Source organism: Saccopteryx bilineata, chromosome 3 (assembly GCF_036850765.1).
Source record: "Saccopteryx bilineata isolate mSacBil1 chromosome 3, mSacBil1_pri_phased_curated, whole genome shotgun sequence".
In the NCBI taxonomy this organism is placed as follows: domain Eukaryota; kingdom Metazoa; phylum Chordata; class Mammalia; order Chiroptera; family Emballonuridae; genus Saccopteryx; species Saccopteryx bilineata.
In genome coordinates this window covers 78,807,287-78,822,090 of record NC_089492.1, presented here as the reverse complement: position 1 = coordinate 78,822,090, position 14,804 = coordinate 78,807,287, and the positions used below count along the sequence as shown (strand labels likewise).

Below are 14,804 nucleotides of genomic sequence, written 5' to 3'. Positions count from 1 at the left end.
ACAAAAAACTTAAGAATATAAATCAAATAATACGAATAAAGAAAATGTGGGCCCTGGCCAGCTGGTTCAGTGGTAAAGCATCAGGGCACACAGGAGAAGTACCCATCTGTTTCTCCACCCCTCCCCCTCTCCTTCCTCTCTGTCTCTCTCTTCCCTCCTATAGCCAAGGCTCCATTGGAGCAAAGTTGGTCCAGGGACTGAGGATGGCTCCATGGCCTCTGCCTTAGGCGCTAGAATGGCTCTGGTTGCAATGGAGCAATGCCCCAGATGGGCAGAGCATTGCCCCCTGGTGGGCATGCGGGTGGATCCTAGTCGGGCACATGCGGCAGTCTGTCTCTCTGCCTCCCTACTGCTCACTTCAGAAAAATACACATACACACACATAAAAGGAGATATGATTGTAAATCTTCTTACTAGTATGCAATTAAAATTTCAACATCAAAACTATCATACTAACAGTGCTTCCCTTTGACTTATTGAGCATCTTTTATTTTCATTTCATTTTTAAAAGATATGCATTTATTGAGAACAGGTGCATCAATTTAGTTACTTGGAGAAAAGTCTTCTAATAAAGTATAAAATTAAAATGTTGGCTTTTGAGAATGAATTATTCTATATCAAACTTCCTGCTCCTTAAAGAAAATAACAGGACCACTTTATTTCACTTGTAAGAAACCCACAATTACCTTCCTTGTCTCTCAGGTATGTTATGAACCTGATCTGGGGACATGGTATTTCACCATCTGCTGGATACACTGAATGGCTCTCCCTTACCTCAGGAAGATAAAAAGCAAACATCTGCAACTGCAGATCTAATAGACAGACCAGTAGCATCACAATCACTAGGTAAGTAAGGATACCAAGTTCAAAATTACATTTTTGACATGAAGGGAAAATAAGTATCACCAGTTAATTAATATTTTGAAATAAATTGGTTTTGTAGTTCTACACCTGAATCATGTCTATGGCACATTTGGTCAAAAACTCAGAACCCAAAGTCTGGAATTAACATGCTTTGAATATTTCTAAACACCTTCCATGAGCATCAAAAAGAGAAAATCGGTCTCAGGGTACAGTTTATATTTAATATGTCAAGCGTCTTTTTGTGACAAAGAGACATTGTATCAAAGATGCGTAAAAGAATGAAAACTACCATATTTCCCCATGTGTAAGACACATCTTAATTTAGGGGCCCAAAATATATATAAAAAAAGTATTATTTCAAGTTATTAAATTTAAGTGTTATTCATCATAAAATTCGTACAACTCCTCATCACTGTCAAAACTCCCATCCATTAGCTTGTCCCCATCTGTGTCAGATGACGAATCACTACTGTCTTCATATATTGCCTTGTCCTCAGTTCCATTTCTGGCATTTAAAATGCCACAACCACTGTATAAGATGCATCCAGTTTTTAGACCCTAAAATTTTCAAAAAAGGGTGTATATTACCTGACCATGTGGTGGTGCAATGGACTGGGATGCAGAGGACCCAGGTTCGAAACCCCAAGGTTGCCAGCTTGAGTGCGGGCTCATCTGGTTTGAGCAAGGATCACTAGCTTGGGCCCAAAGTCGCTGGCTTGAGCAAGGGGTCACTTGGTCTGCTGTAGCCTCCAGTCAAGGCACATATGAGAAAGCCATCAATGAACAACTAAGGTGCTGCAACGAAAAGTTGATGCTTCTCCTCTCTCCCCTTTCCTGTCTGTCCCTCTCTCTGTCTCTGTCTCTGTCACAAAAAAATAAAAATAAATGGGTGCATATTATACATGGGGAAATACAGTACTCTGCTAATTTGATATTCTATGGTAAGTAGATACCTAAAATTCTTTCAAAAAACTGTTTAAAAGCAATTAATTCCCTCTTCTGCGCACTCACTCTTAATCACTAGGTTACAGTCCCTCACACACACACACACATTGAAAGACCCATACATGGAAGACTGAGATAACTTAGCTCTGAAACAACCAAATAATAAGAGATAACACATCAAAATTCAATGCCCATAGTCCCCCATTAAATTCTTGATGATTCACAAGTTTTAACGGAAGCTACTAAATCCCTTCACTCTTAAAGACTATACACACTGTATAATAATCTATCAACTTGAGGTGTTTCCATTAAGGTGCATGCTCACCAAAAGCTGGTTTGACTTTATTCACTTAATTATGGTCATATTTTGTGAGTGGAATTACATAGGAAAATTAATCCTATGATTTAATATAAATAAGATACCATGTTAACCCTAAACATTCGATTTATCAGTCTGCCCCTTCTACATTGCAAGTTCTGTTCTTGTGACACACAGAATGATAAAAGCAAATTTTCAAGAAATACTAATTAACATTGCTTAGCCAACTGGTCATATTTGGGGATCAGGTTTTAGTAAAAACAAAAATAAACTTCAATGAATGTCAGTTTAGATTCTTAATAAAAAGTGAAAGCCAAAGCTGAGACAATCAGAGAGTATTTCAGAAATGTCTTGACTAATTTCTAGTAAGGAAAGAGGTGCCAAGAAGAATTTAAAAACGTGACACAGTGCAGAGACTCAACACTCCGTCACTAGCACATGTGAATACTGAGCTCTTAAGAGGTGGCTTGTTCTGCTGGCCGCATAAAATACAAACTGGATTCCAAGGACTTAGTACAAAACATGGAGAATATTAAACAAAAAAATTATATTGACTACATGTTGAAATGATCATTTTTGATAGAATGGGTTACCTAAAACATTATGAAAACAAATTTTACCTGTTTCTTTTTAGTGTGTGTGTGTGTGTGAGAGAGAGAGAGAGAGAGAGAGAGACAGAGAGAGAGACAGAGAGAGGGACTGACAGATTGGAAGGGAGACAGAAGGGAAGCCATCAATTCTTCGTTGCGGCTCCCTAGTTGTTCATTGATTGTTTTCTCATATGTGCCTTGACCGGGAGGCTCCAGCCGAGCCAGTGACCCCTCTCTCAAGCCAATGACCATGGGCTCAAGCCAGCGACCACGGGGTCATGTCTATGATCCCACGCTCAAGCCAGTGACCCCATGCTCAAGCTGGTGAGCCAGCGCTTAAGCTGACAACCTCCAGGTTTCAAGCCTGGGTCTTCTGTATAACAGTCTGACACTCTATCCATTGTGTCATGACCTGATCAGGTTCTTTTGATTTTATTTTTTTTATTTATTGATTGATTTTAGTCAGAGAGAAAGAGAGAGACAGAGAGAGGCAGAGAGAGAAAGAAAGAGAGAGAGAGAGAGAGGAACATCAATCTGTCCCTGTAGGTGCCCTGACTGGGGATCAAACCGGCAACCTCTGTGCTTCAGTCCGATGCTCTAACCAACTGAGCTATCTGGCCAGGGCTCTTTTTACTTTCTTAATGTGTCTTCTAGATGTTTTAAAATTGCTTAGGGTGGCTTGCTCTGTCCCTCCTGAGACATAAATCATCCCTTGTCTCCACACTCTATATGCTCATGCAAGTCACCTGTCTGATCACCGCCCATTAGTCACTCAGCAGCAGTCCTGACTATCAGAAAACCTGTCACAGAATCTCAGAGTTTGTGTTCAAGTCACCCTTATTGTACCTAATAATGGTCACAAAGCCATTCACATAATGTTTATGATAACATAACTCTTCTATTTTATCATTAATTTTTACCACTCTCTTAAGTTCTAAATTTATAAATTAAACTTTATCACAGGTATATAAGGATCTGTACTATTCACAGTCTCAGGCATGCACGGGGAGGGGGTGTCTTGGAATGTTTGCCTTATGGATAAGGTGGAATTAATGCATATTGCCCATCTAAAATATCTAAAATCATAGGTATCCTGTACTCATTTTATATTTTATAGTTTTTAACAGTTTCTAATAAGATATTATTATTTGTTATTTTGAGTAATTTCAATATATTCTAAAACAAAATTAATTCTCCAAAATAATGGACTGTATTTTAAGGCATACGATATGTATAAATACAAAGTCACACGGTCATAGTAATTGTTCCTTTTTACTGTTGACCCCTTTTTATTGAAAATCAATCATTCATGTTCCTCTTCCAATTTTCTTTCAAGAAGGCCCTCTCTAAACCTTGTTGCTCTTATCCTCTCTCTCTTCCTTGGGCCTTTTGCTTTTCTGGCCACACGTGTGTCCTGTTGTTTCATATTTTCCAAACTTTGGACTCAATGTAAAGAGAATACTGGCAAGTCTCAGGCTGCGGACCTTTTCAAGTCACTGGAAAAGAGAGGTACTGCATCCAAATTTTTTTCAAGTGCCTCAATAATCGAAACCTTGACTTTCCTCAGCTCTAAAAGCTTTGTGCATTGTCATTTTCCACATGCACTTTTCCTTCCCCGAGTAGACTGTCAGTTCACGAGGACAGGTTCGGTGTCTTGTCTTGCTTTCAAGCTTTTTAAATCTCCTAAAACTCAGTGACTTGAATTCCCAACAGACAGTGGCAGAATGAATAAAGAATCTCACCACTGTGCCCATAGCAGAGAGCCTACAGAAGGATATGAGGACAAGAACCTCTTGTAGCCCAGCTCAGAAGGAAAGCACTGTGTGTTCTTAAATCTCCACGCACAGGGAACCAGCTGTGTGAGTGTGCTCACTTCACTCAACAGATAGCACTGACCTGATGATGTACAAAGCCACGTATCTCTGCTGCTCCATCTTTTAAACAAGGTGAGGAGGGACACAGTCATGCTGTGGAGCACACGGGCTTGGGTCCAGATCTCTGCTCAGCAATACGACAGCACAGCACAGTTGACAAACCACCTGTCTGATCCTCCATCTCCTCCGAGATACTGGTACCTAGGGTAATAATATATCCTTCCCTGGAGTTACAGGGATGGGGGTCCAATATGACCAAGCATTTGGCTGTCAGCCTGGTTCGGAAAGATGCTCTTCATACAGAAAGAAGTAGGAACACCTGGAGCAACAGAACTAGCAGGAACAGTAGGTGTTTATCCACCTGCTAGCTGGACTTCCTTCTGGCAGTTAATTCTAAGCCTCTAGGAATGTCATAGAAAATTCTAGCATGCATTTTTAATGTTTCCTTTTTAGCTTTTCCCTTTTTGTCTCATTGTGGATTTTTAAAAAATCCTTTACCTAAGTTAAACATTAACACTCAGCCTCCCCTCACAACACTAACTTCTCAACATCAATAGCATCGGCCACGCACCTTCTCAAAATCCAAAATGTATTTATCATTGCGCTCTGCTTCACTTTCAAAATCTGGAAATAGAATATTCTCCTCTGACCCAAACCATCCATCTATGTGCCTCTCTCATTCAATTAAAAACAGTGAACATGCTAACCGTTTTCACCCTGAATTTCAGGCTCTCAAATCTTACCTGTCCTTAGTCCATCCATCTGTGGGGGGCTGCCCTTTGCCAGTGTCGGGTCATGACCAGTCTTTTCTACAACATACTCTCTCTCTCTCTGGAAAGCCCAGTTTTTCAGTTTGACGTATGTATGCCTTGCTAATCTGCTAATCACGTATACATCAACTGTTTGCTTGTCCCATTCAGAATCCATACTAAGTATTGCTAGAGAATGTGACAGAATGGTGTTGACTAATGTGACAGCAAAAGGCTGTTATAGTTTCATCAAAGCTCCTCTTTCATGCTCTGGAATCTTTTTTCTAGACTTCTTGCATATCTCTGCTACATTCCTCAAGCTCCTGTCCCCAAACCATTTCATCTTAGTGTAGGACCTTGCACATATCTGAGTAGACAAATGTCACCATAAGATGGCAAACTCCGCGCAGGCAGGGTCCTTATTTGTGGTACTTCCCTCTGAATCCCCAGTGCCCAGCCAGGGCGGAACAACTGCCAATGCACGGGTGGCACGTCCCTCCTCTCTAAGGGATGACTGCTTTTGCAATTATTGATCACACCGGCCTTCTTAGAACATTCTGAAACTCGCTCCTGAAAATGAAATTCAGTGGCTAGCCTCTTGTTTCCCTTTCTGTCTTTTTTTTTTTTAATTTTTTTTTAATTTATTCATTTTAGAGAGGAGAGAGAGAGGGAGAGAGAGAGACAGAGAGAGAGAGGAGAGAGAGACAGGGGGGAGGAGCTGGAAGCATCAACTCCCATATGTGCCTTGACCAGGCAAGCCCAGGGTTTCGAACCGGCAACCTCAGCATTTCCAGGTCGACGCTTTATCCACTGCGCCACCACAGGTCAGGCTCCCTTTCTGTCTTTAACCACCTCCTTGGACCTCCACTCAGAAAAATGTTGGTGCTCTCCAAACTTTTGCCTTCAAGTGATTTACACCCTCCTATAGTTTAATGCGGATGACCTTGTGCTATCTTGGGAGCTTTCAGACTGTTTTTCTATTCCACATCTACACTTCAAATGCACATCAATCATTCATCCAGGAGGTAAGGTCGTGTGCAAAGGTGACCCATTCCCCCCTGCACCCCCTAACCAAATAGGCTCTCCTCCAGGTATGTTTATTTCCTCATGGTGTGTTTCATGCTAATAGTTTTCAAAAGACCCATGTTCCAAATTCAAAGGCAGCCTGTAGTCGTCCCTTGCCCTGGACTCCACATCTGCTGATTTAGGGACTTGTAGATTTTCATCGGTGAAGTCCATTGCATCCTGTTCATTCCCACTGCCTCCACTCTGGGTCATGTTTCCCCCTCTTTCTTGAAAAAAAAAAGTCTCTTTTTCAAGTTCCAAGGAAACTATTCAATAACGGGATATGTTTTTATGCATCTCAAGGGGTCATTAGAAACAACATCCTGAAATAAAACCTTGCTGTTACCTCTGTTTCATCTCACTAATAAACAGGTAAAAATAAGCTTGAGAAATGTCACCCCCAAATATGTGTCCTCGCAAAGTCCTGAAGTGGAGATGATGATGGCAGGGAGATACTGGGAGACAGAAGAGACATCTCTACTTATAGACTGGCGGCAAGGTGAAATAATTGGCTGTTCCCTTTTCCTTACGCAAAAGACTGTTTCCACGTCGACTGCAAAAACATCCAGAGTAGAGATTACACTCTGTACTGTCCCAGGGGTCTTCGCAAAGCCTCTGCAGACACAGGTCCATCTCTTCCTCCAACCACAATGCACTAATGGCCCCTCACAAAGTTCCACATGTTGGGCTCTCTTCAGAAAGTCCTAGAATCCTGGAGAGATGTGTGATGATGGGATGGTTACTGGAGACCTTTTCAGGACTAGCAAGAGTCTCTGTATAACGGGTGTCATTTCTGTTATTTCTGGTCACAGTGCTCCCTAATGAAAATCTGCCAAAATACAGCCATTTTAAATAATGGACCAAGATTAAATACATAGTATTGTATATTAAGAGAAAAAACAAACAAACAAACAAAAATGTCCTCTCCACAAATGCAATATGACTCTACAAGATGAGGGGCTTGAAGTCAATTCTAACAGTCCTGTCACTTGTCCCTTGACCTCCTGTGCAGCCAGGGGTGAGCTATATCTCTCTCTCCAGACACAGTTCCCTCAAAAATATAAAATAATGATGAGAGTACCTACTCACCAAGGGAAGGACGAACGGAAGTGTGTTTACATGGCTTCTCTTCACATCAGACTTCATGAGAAAATAGCCTTCCCTGACCCCAGCCTGCTAACAATCTCCAAGCAGACTCAAACTATGTTGCTCCTGTGAGAATTCAGCATATGGCTATCACAATGTGTATAAATGTTTTCTCCAGACACATGGATTTTGAATGAATGTAATTAATATTGGCTGTCAAAGTTTAGACAAAATAGTCTAAGTATTATTCTAAGCCAGGGGTCCCCAAACTTTTTACACAGGGGGCCAGGTCACCGTCCCTCAGACCATTGGAGGGCCGCGACATACAGTGCTCCTCTCACTGACCACCAATGAAAGAGGTGCCCCTTCCGGAAGTGCAGCAGGGGCTGGATAAATGGCCTCAGGGGGCCGCATGCAGCCTGCGGGCCCGTAGTTTGGGGATGCCTGTGAGGCTATTAATTGATGAGCTAAATGTAATTTTATGAAACGGGCTTATACAAATAAAATCTCTAGTGTTTTTTTAGAATGCAGGTGCTTACTGATGAAATCCATCACACATGCCAGAGAACAGGACAGGGTCCCCATGCACCTACTATAATTCTGTCTCCTGTTACATTTACATGTGGACCATGGAAGCAATCTCTCAACCTTGTCCCCACTAAGGGGTCTCCAAGGACAGAAAGTCTGGAGGACATCCATCCTAAACACAAACTCAGGGTCTCCACCTGCCCTCTCTGTGGCTAGAAACATTTAGAGAAAACTAAATCAATACTTCCATATTTTCCAGTATTCAATCCCAGAATTACAGCAAGATAAAGCAAAACAAAGGAAAAAAAAAACTTTAAAATTATGAAAGAACTGGAAAAATACGAAATCAATTTGGCATCATGTACATTTGCCAATTAACAAAATTCCAACAAAACAAATGGGCAACAACAGGAAACAAATTCCCCAATATTTCCTTCAAACTCAAAAAGCTATGAGAATAGGCAAAACTATCAAAATTTGGTAATAGGTGGGTTCCATATATGTATTCTTCAGGTCAATATTTAATATAGAAATAGTAATGGCGATACAATATGTACATAACAGATGACTTGCTAAATGTGTAACAAATTTATTACATTCAGGAATTACCTATTACTTAAATTTTACATAATAACATTGTCTTCAAAGTCATAATTTAGGAAAAATAATTGTCCTCCCTGTCATTAATGCGAATGGTTATGTTGCCACTGTTATGTTGCTACTGTCAATTACTAATAAAAAATTTATTTCATTTAAAAAATACTACTACATGATAAAAAATGGGATTTTAAAAACATTTGTGAAAGTCACCAGAAGTAGCAATAATAATTATAATCAATAAGAAAATAATAACAATAATATTAAATCAATGAAGATTTTTTTTAAATCAGTTCTTGATTACTTTCCAGAGCTCCATAAGTGGTTTAAAAAATAAAATACATTAATACCTCAGCTTTTTTATACACGAAATAGAGTTTTCTTTATTGGCAATGTCATAAAAGAAATGAAGATATAACTGGTTGTTTTTTTGGTTTTTGAGTCACAGCTTATCACCATTTAAAAACAGAAGTTTTCAAAAGTCAGGGAAGAGAAGAATAAATTAATTAAATTGTAATTAAAAACAACTTCTTCAATTTCCTTTTGATCATGCAAACATTTCTAAATATCCACTTTACTTCTACTTTCCCTGTTGACTTTCATCTGTTTTGATGTACAATGTAATTAGTTGCTTAGAATATCAGTAAGCAGTAAACAAAGCACGCCTGGGTCTGACTCCAGTAGAAGGCTTTCTAAACTCTAACAGTCATGGGAGCTGCTTCACTTCCTTCTTACTAGCGGCTTCAAAAATGACTCTCTCACTTAAGGAAAACTTACCCATGTATACAGCACATAATTCTTTCAACTAGGAAAATATGTATTTTGGTAAATAAAATATATGTACATTGTTTTTTCTATCCTATTATTTTTATATTCTAAAGTGCCATTTGTTTGCTTAAATTATACTAGTTCATTTAACCATTTGCTTTTCATAAAAATTAGAGAAAATAACCCATCTCTTAAAAAATGCGGTTTATCTTTTGCACTTACACATAAGTGCCTCTATAAAAGTGTGTTTCAAACTTCTCTCCCTTTCTCGCTGTAACAGCAGCACAGACTACTTCCTGAACAGCGAGAAAAATCACTGTGCCACTTGCTTTCTATAACCATGTAAGACCGAATACAAGAAATAACTAAATGTTTACTTTTAATAATATAAATTTCTTCATTCAAAAAGTATTGGACAGACCACACACTCAAGATAGGATACTGGGTAGGAGTTTGCTTTCTCTATAATGTTCAAGACTAAGACAGAAGCTGCAGAATTAATTCAGGAGTCCAGGGTTTTTAAAAATTTCTAAATTTTACCATCCCATAAAAGTTCTTAGAGCTTTTCTATAGTACCAGGAAATTTAAGAGGCTGTTTTAAGTTTCTGATGATTTCTTTATTGAAATTCAGATAATAAAATTCTTGAGATTAGTCACTAGTCCAATAGCCAATTTAACTTATGTCTTCTTTCCCTCATCCCCACCTTCCTCTCTCTCTGAAAAATATATGTATATATATATATATTTTCTATTTCTGTAAGCAACTAAAAACGATTTGCACAACTAAGTTGTTCAGAATCATTGAGTGGGTTGCTTCCTGAATGAAAGAACATTATCATTTCCATGACAAACCAGTAGACGGTGCTAACCACAGGGTACCACACTCAAAAGATTTTTAAACCAAAAAACTCACAGAATAGGTAACCAGTTTAAAGAGTTATAAAATTACTAATATGACCTACAGAGGAGGAAATTTCAAAAATGTGACTGTAGCAGAAATGTAACATAAGCACACAATATAACTAATGGTGAATGTTAAATGAAAACCCAAGATGACCACAGGTTCTTACTATGATCTTTACTTACAGAATTCAAAGCACAAGCACATACGTGGCTCCCACATTAAAATCTTCTTCTGCCCATTGTGGTTCAATCTCATTTGGTTATATGATTAAGCACAGCTCCAATTCTGCCCTAATTGTAAGACAGGTTGCTACTTTAGGCAACAATTGGTCCTCAATGAAAAGTCTGGTTTGATTGTTCAAATTGTTTCTCACTCACTCACTCTGCCTCTTTTCAAAGAACTAAATGTTTCATGCGGCATGCAACCTGCAAAGAAATATTGTACATATGCATTATCCTGCATTTTTACTTAACATGATTATGAGAAAAAATGATTTACAAAACCCAGAATGTTGTGAATGGTTTTTTTAATGTTTATTAGTTGTTCAAACCATGTGAAAGGCTGCATTTTAATAATGTGCTCATTACAAATACACACAAACCACAATTTAAAGTTTAATGAACATAGTATCTGAGTTAAATTTTAGAACTACATTCTTCAGATACCAAGTCTGGTAGTCTACAGACAGGACATAACCCATCTTCCGTATATAAATGCAATGGGACATTCTTAACAGAGAAAAGGTACCCTGACTACAAAAATAACTCACACTGAAACTTCCAAAGACCTCTGATGAGACATGGTGAATTATAGATAGATAAATAGATAGATAGATAGATAGATAGATAGATAGATAGATAAATAGATAGATATCTGTCTGTCTAGATACTACAATACATTTTATTCTTCTACAGATACATGATCATTTGTATTCCTAACTCTATTACCACCAAAAGTAAAGAGATACAGGCATAAAACTTCTCATTCCACACACTGAGGTTACAGACTTAGAAGAATATTTGTTTGAAAAAGCCACAGTTTGTTATTAACCCCTTTGTTATGGCCCTTTCTGTGTGAAGGAATTAGTTTTTATATCTATAGCTTAACAGAGAAGAAAACTAAGTCTGAGAGATAAAAAGGTATTTGATTTGCTTTACACTCATTTTAACAGAATACAAATTAATTTAAATGATGCATTTAAGGCTGAACTTCTCATTTAGGAAAATACGATAGGAAATTAAAGCTGCAAAATCAAATAATTTAAATAACAGTTCCCCTCCAGATTTTAAAATGTAAAATAAGACACAAAATTTATTTGAATATCAAGTTTTCCAGCAGATTCTGTTACTGAGTTAAGTACAACAAAAGACTTTTTATTACCGGTCAACTCCCAAAAATAGTGCTGCATTATACTGGAAACATGTAACAGAACAATATGAACTATCACAAACTCCATAGAGTGCATTTACCACAGATCATTGTAATGCTACCAACACACAAAATCAACACCATCATCAACCCCTATCTGCCCTGTGCGGGGTTCTCAAGGGAAAACCTTTGCAACCGCTATGAAGTGTTTCTAAAGAGGGTACACACTGTTTCTTTACAACCCAAATATAAGGCAATTGTCCCTTCGGGAAGTATTCTCATTACTACAAACTAACTGTTTCATCCTCATTATGATACCCAACTGCTCATCATTGAAAGTAACTGTTTCCCCATTCCCCGGAAGATGCCAGCAAGCCCTCAAAACCCAGCAGTACACCGGAAAAAGAAAGGATGCAAAGACAACAGACTAAGACAGCAATACCCTTCGGAACGAACAACCAGGCTGGGAAAGACCTACTGCGTTGTTTAATCCGAGCAAAGAGGAGGAGCGCGAGTTGAGCGCGCAGAGGGTGGTGCCATCCTCCGAAATTTGGAAGGGTCCCCAACGCCCGGCCCGCGTGGACAGCGGCCAGCCCCTCGGGAGGAGGCTTCCCTGCTGTTCCCTCCCGTCTCTCCCGCGCTCCGAGGGGTCGCCCGCCGGCCCGTGCAGCGTCCTCTCCGCCCTCGCCCCTTGGGCTCTGCAAATGGCCCTCGGAGAACTTACAGGGCCCAGGGGATGCTGTGTCCCCGGCCGCCACCCGCTTGCGGCGCAGACGCCGCCCGGCCACCGCCGAGACGACCTGGGCGCAGCCGAAGAGGGACTGTATTTTGCGCACATCCAAAAAAGGATCGAAGACAGGGGACTTTCCCCAGCGCCCCGCAAGGCTGTGCCCCCCGCGGGCGTGCGCACACGTACACACACACTCACACACACACACGCGTCCTCTCCAGGACCAGCGTTGCCATTGCAAACCCGGGAAACGCCTCCAAGGGGACCAAGTACCTGCTCTCTGCGAGCTGCTCAGCTGTTCACTTCATCCTCCGTTGACAAGGAAACCAAACCGCACTTCATTTTTTTTTTTTCCAGAAAAACCTTCCACTGCCATCATTTGAAAATTGATTTAAGGGGAGGGGAGAGGGAGGAAGAAGGGATAATATAGATATAGATATCAGGATATCTATCATAAAATTATCTCGGATTTTTAAAAAAGTCAAATGTGCAAAAGTCATCGTTAATTTAAAGGAGGAAAAAAGTATTTGCTTAAAAATAATACCAGTAACCAGCTGCAAGAAAAGTTTCACGTTACCAATGTATCAAAAACAGGAGGAGAAAAAAAAAAACGAATTTGTTCTCACCGGCTCCAAAAAGGGCACCAAGAAAATGGAAAATAAATGTTTTTGCTCAGTGGTTTGTACCAGTATTGCAAAACCACAAACTTGTAAACACTGCGTACAATCCCACCTATCCAAAAATCTTATCAGAAAAAGAATCTGCCAAAAAAGAGGTAGAAACATGCTTTTTTTAAATTTTATTTTACAAAGGAGAAAAAATAGGCACCACACTCCACATCGTTTTTTCCATAAAACCAGTTGCACATCCTGCCGGAGTCGCTCCCGCGGGCACGGGCGTCCGGACTCCCGGACACAGCGCCTCATCTACAGAACCACTGCATGCTACAAAAACTTGGATTCAGAAAAAGGCTCAAAACCTTGCTCTTCCAGCTTCACCAAATATAAACAATCATCAAAGAAGTGGGGGGAAAAAAGAAGAAAAAAACAAAAACAAAAACAAAAAAGGACAAAAAAAAAGAATAGGACAAGAATGCCACTGAGAAGGTACTCACCGAGCGGGAGTAAAATGTTGGAATAAAAATGAGATTTGGTACAAAATACAGTATGGCGGTGGGAGAAGGAATGAAGCGCGTTTTTCTCTCGGTCTCGACCTCGGGCACTGACACGTGACAGGAGCCAGGCTGCCTCGCAGGCGGGGAGGACCAGGCTGTCGGGGCGCCCACGGAGCCGCTCGGCGGCCGGCGAGGCTGGCTGGGCGCTGGGCGCTGCGCGCAGACTAGCAGGGGCCCCGCGGGGCCGAGCGCACGCGCGCGCACACGCATGCGGGCGGGGCGCACACGCACGCGGGCGGGAGGGCAGCGCCGCGAGCGGAGCCGCGCGGGCCGCCCGAAGCGCAGCAGCCACCGCCCCCTCTGTGCTGTAGCCGCCGTCGCCGCCGCTAGCGCCGCCGCCTGGATGCGGAGCGCGTATGCGGCCCGCGCACGGCGCTGCCCACCCGCCGGAGAGGCGGGAGCAACTTGCTGCTTCCCGCGAACTTGTGCAGCTGCCACTTCTTCCTTGCGTGTGCAACCCTTTTCCGTCTCAAGGTAGTTCCTGGGGAGACCGCCCAACCCAGGTCTTCCCGAAGTTTCGCTGTCCACTTCCTTCTGGCTTTCCTGGTCCCTTCCCTCCCCAGCTGCCTCAGGCGCTCCCTTCGCGCTTCCCGGTCGCGGAGCTCGTGGAACCTGGCTCGGAGCAACACTGGGGGCGTTGTCACGGGCAAAAGCCACCGTCAGACTTGGTCGCCATCAGAGTGCGCGGCATCGCGTTGCGTGTCCGCAGAGAGGAACGTCTGCTGTTGGCGAGACACTGTAGCCTCCCCTGTAGGACCCCGTCCGGGTTCCCTCCGTGCGCTGCAAAGCCGGGGGTGGGGCGTAAATCCCTTCCTGCGTGGACCAGGCATTGTTCGCTTGGTCTGCGCGCGCGCCTGCCGGCCCCCAAGCTGCTCTGGAAGGCTCCGTGGCAAAAGCTCCTGCCTGACTCCTGCTCAAGTTGTGGGCTGGGGCTGGAAGTCAAGGGCCAGGGGCCAGGGAAACAAGTGAGTTCATTGTGTGAGTCCACAGGCGGGAGCGGCACTTGGCGGTCGCGAGAGGGAAACGTGCACTAGGAGTGGGGCGCAGAGCTCAGTGGCTGAGCCGTCGTTCTGGAAGCGAGGTGATGGGATTCTCCACCTGGCATCTGACTGAGGATGCCAGTCGCCTGAACAAAAAGATTCCATCAGGCAGTCGCTGGATGCCTTGGGATTCTTCTACTGCCTATTCAAGAATCAGCTTTCTGGGCTCCAGAACTTAACCTATTTTTCTTCATTTTTGTGCA

At 41.9% G+C, this 14,804-nt stretch overlaps 1 protein-coding gene across 6 annotated transcripts in view; it reads right to left on the bottom strand.

Annotated features, from left to right (window-relative positions):
• RALYL (RALY RNA binding protein like) overlaps window positions 1-13,669 on the bottom strand; it is a 632,627-nt gene extending 618,958 nt beyond the window's left edge. For 3 of the 6 annotated variants that reach the window (XM_066266409.1, XM_066266411.1, XM_066266412.1), the window contains exons 1-2: window positions 13,502-13,590; window positions 12,661-12,756 (exon numbers count right to left, since the gene is read on the bottom strand). The gene's annotated coding sequence lies outside the window, so the exon portion shown is untranslated. Of the gene's footprint in view, window positions 1-12,381; window positions 12,406-12,660; window positions 12,757-13,501 lie in introns of those variants that run through there. The other 3 variants (XM_066266414.1, XM_066266415.1, XM_066266410.1) reach the window with 2 other exon arrangements.
• Window positions 13,670-14,804: the final 1,135 nt, after the last annotated feature.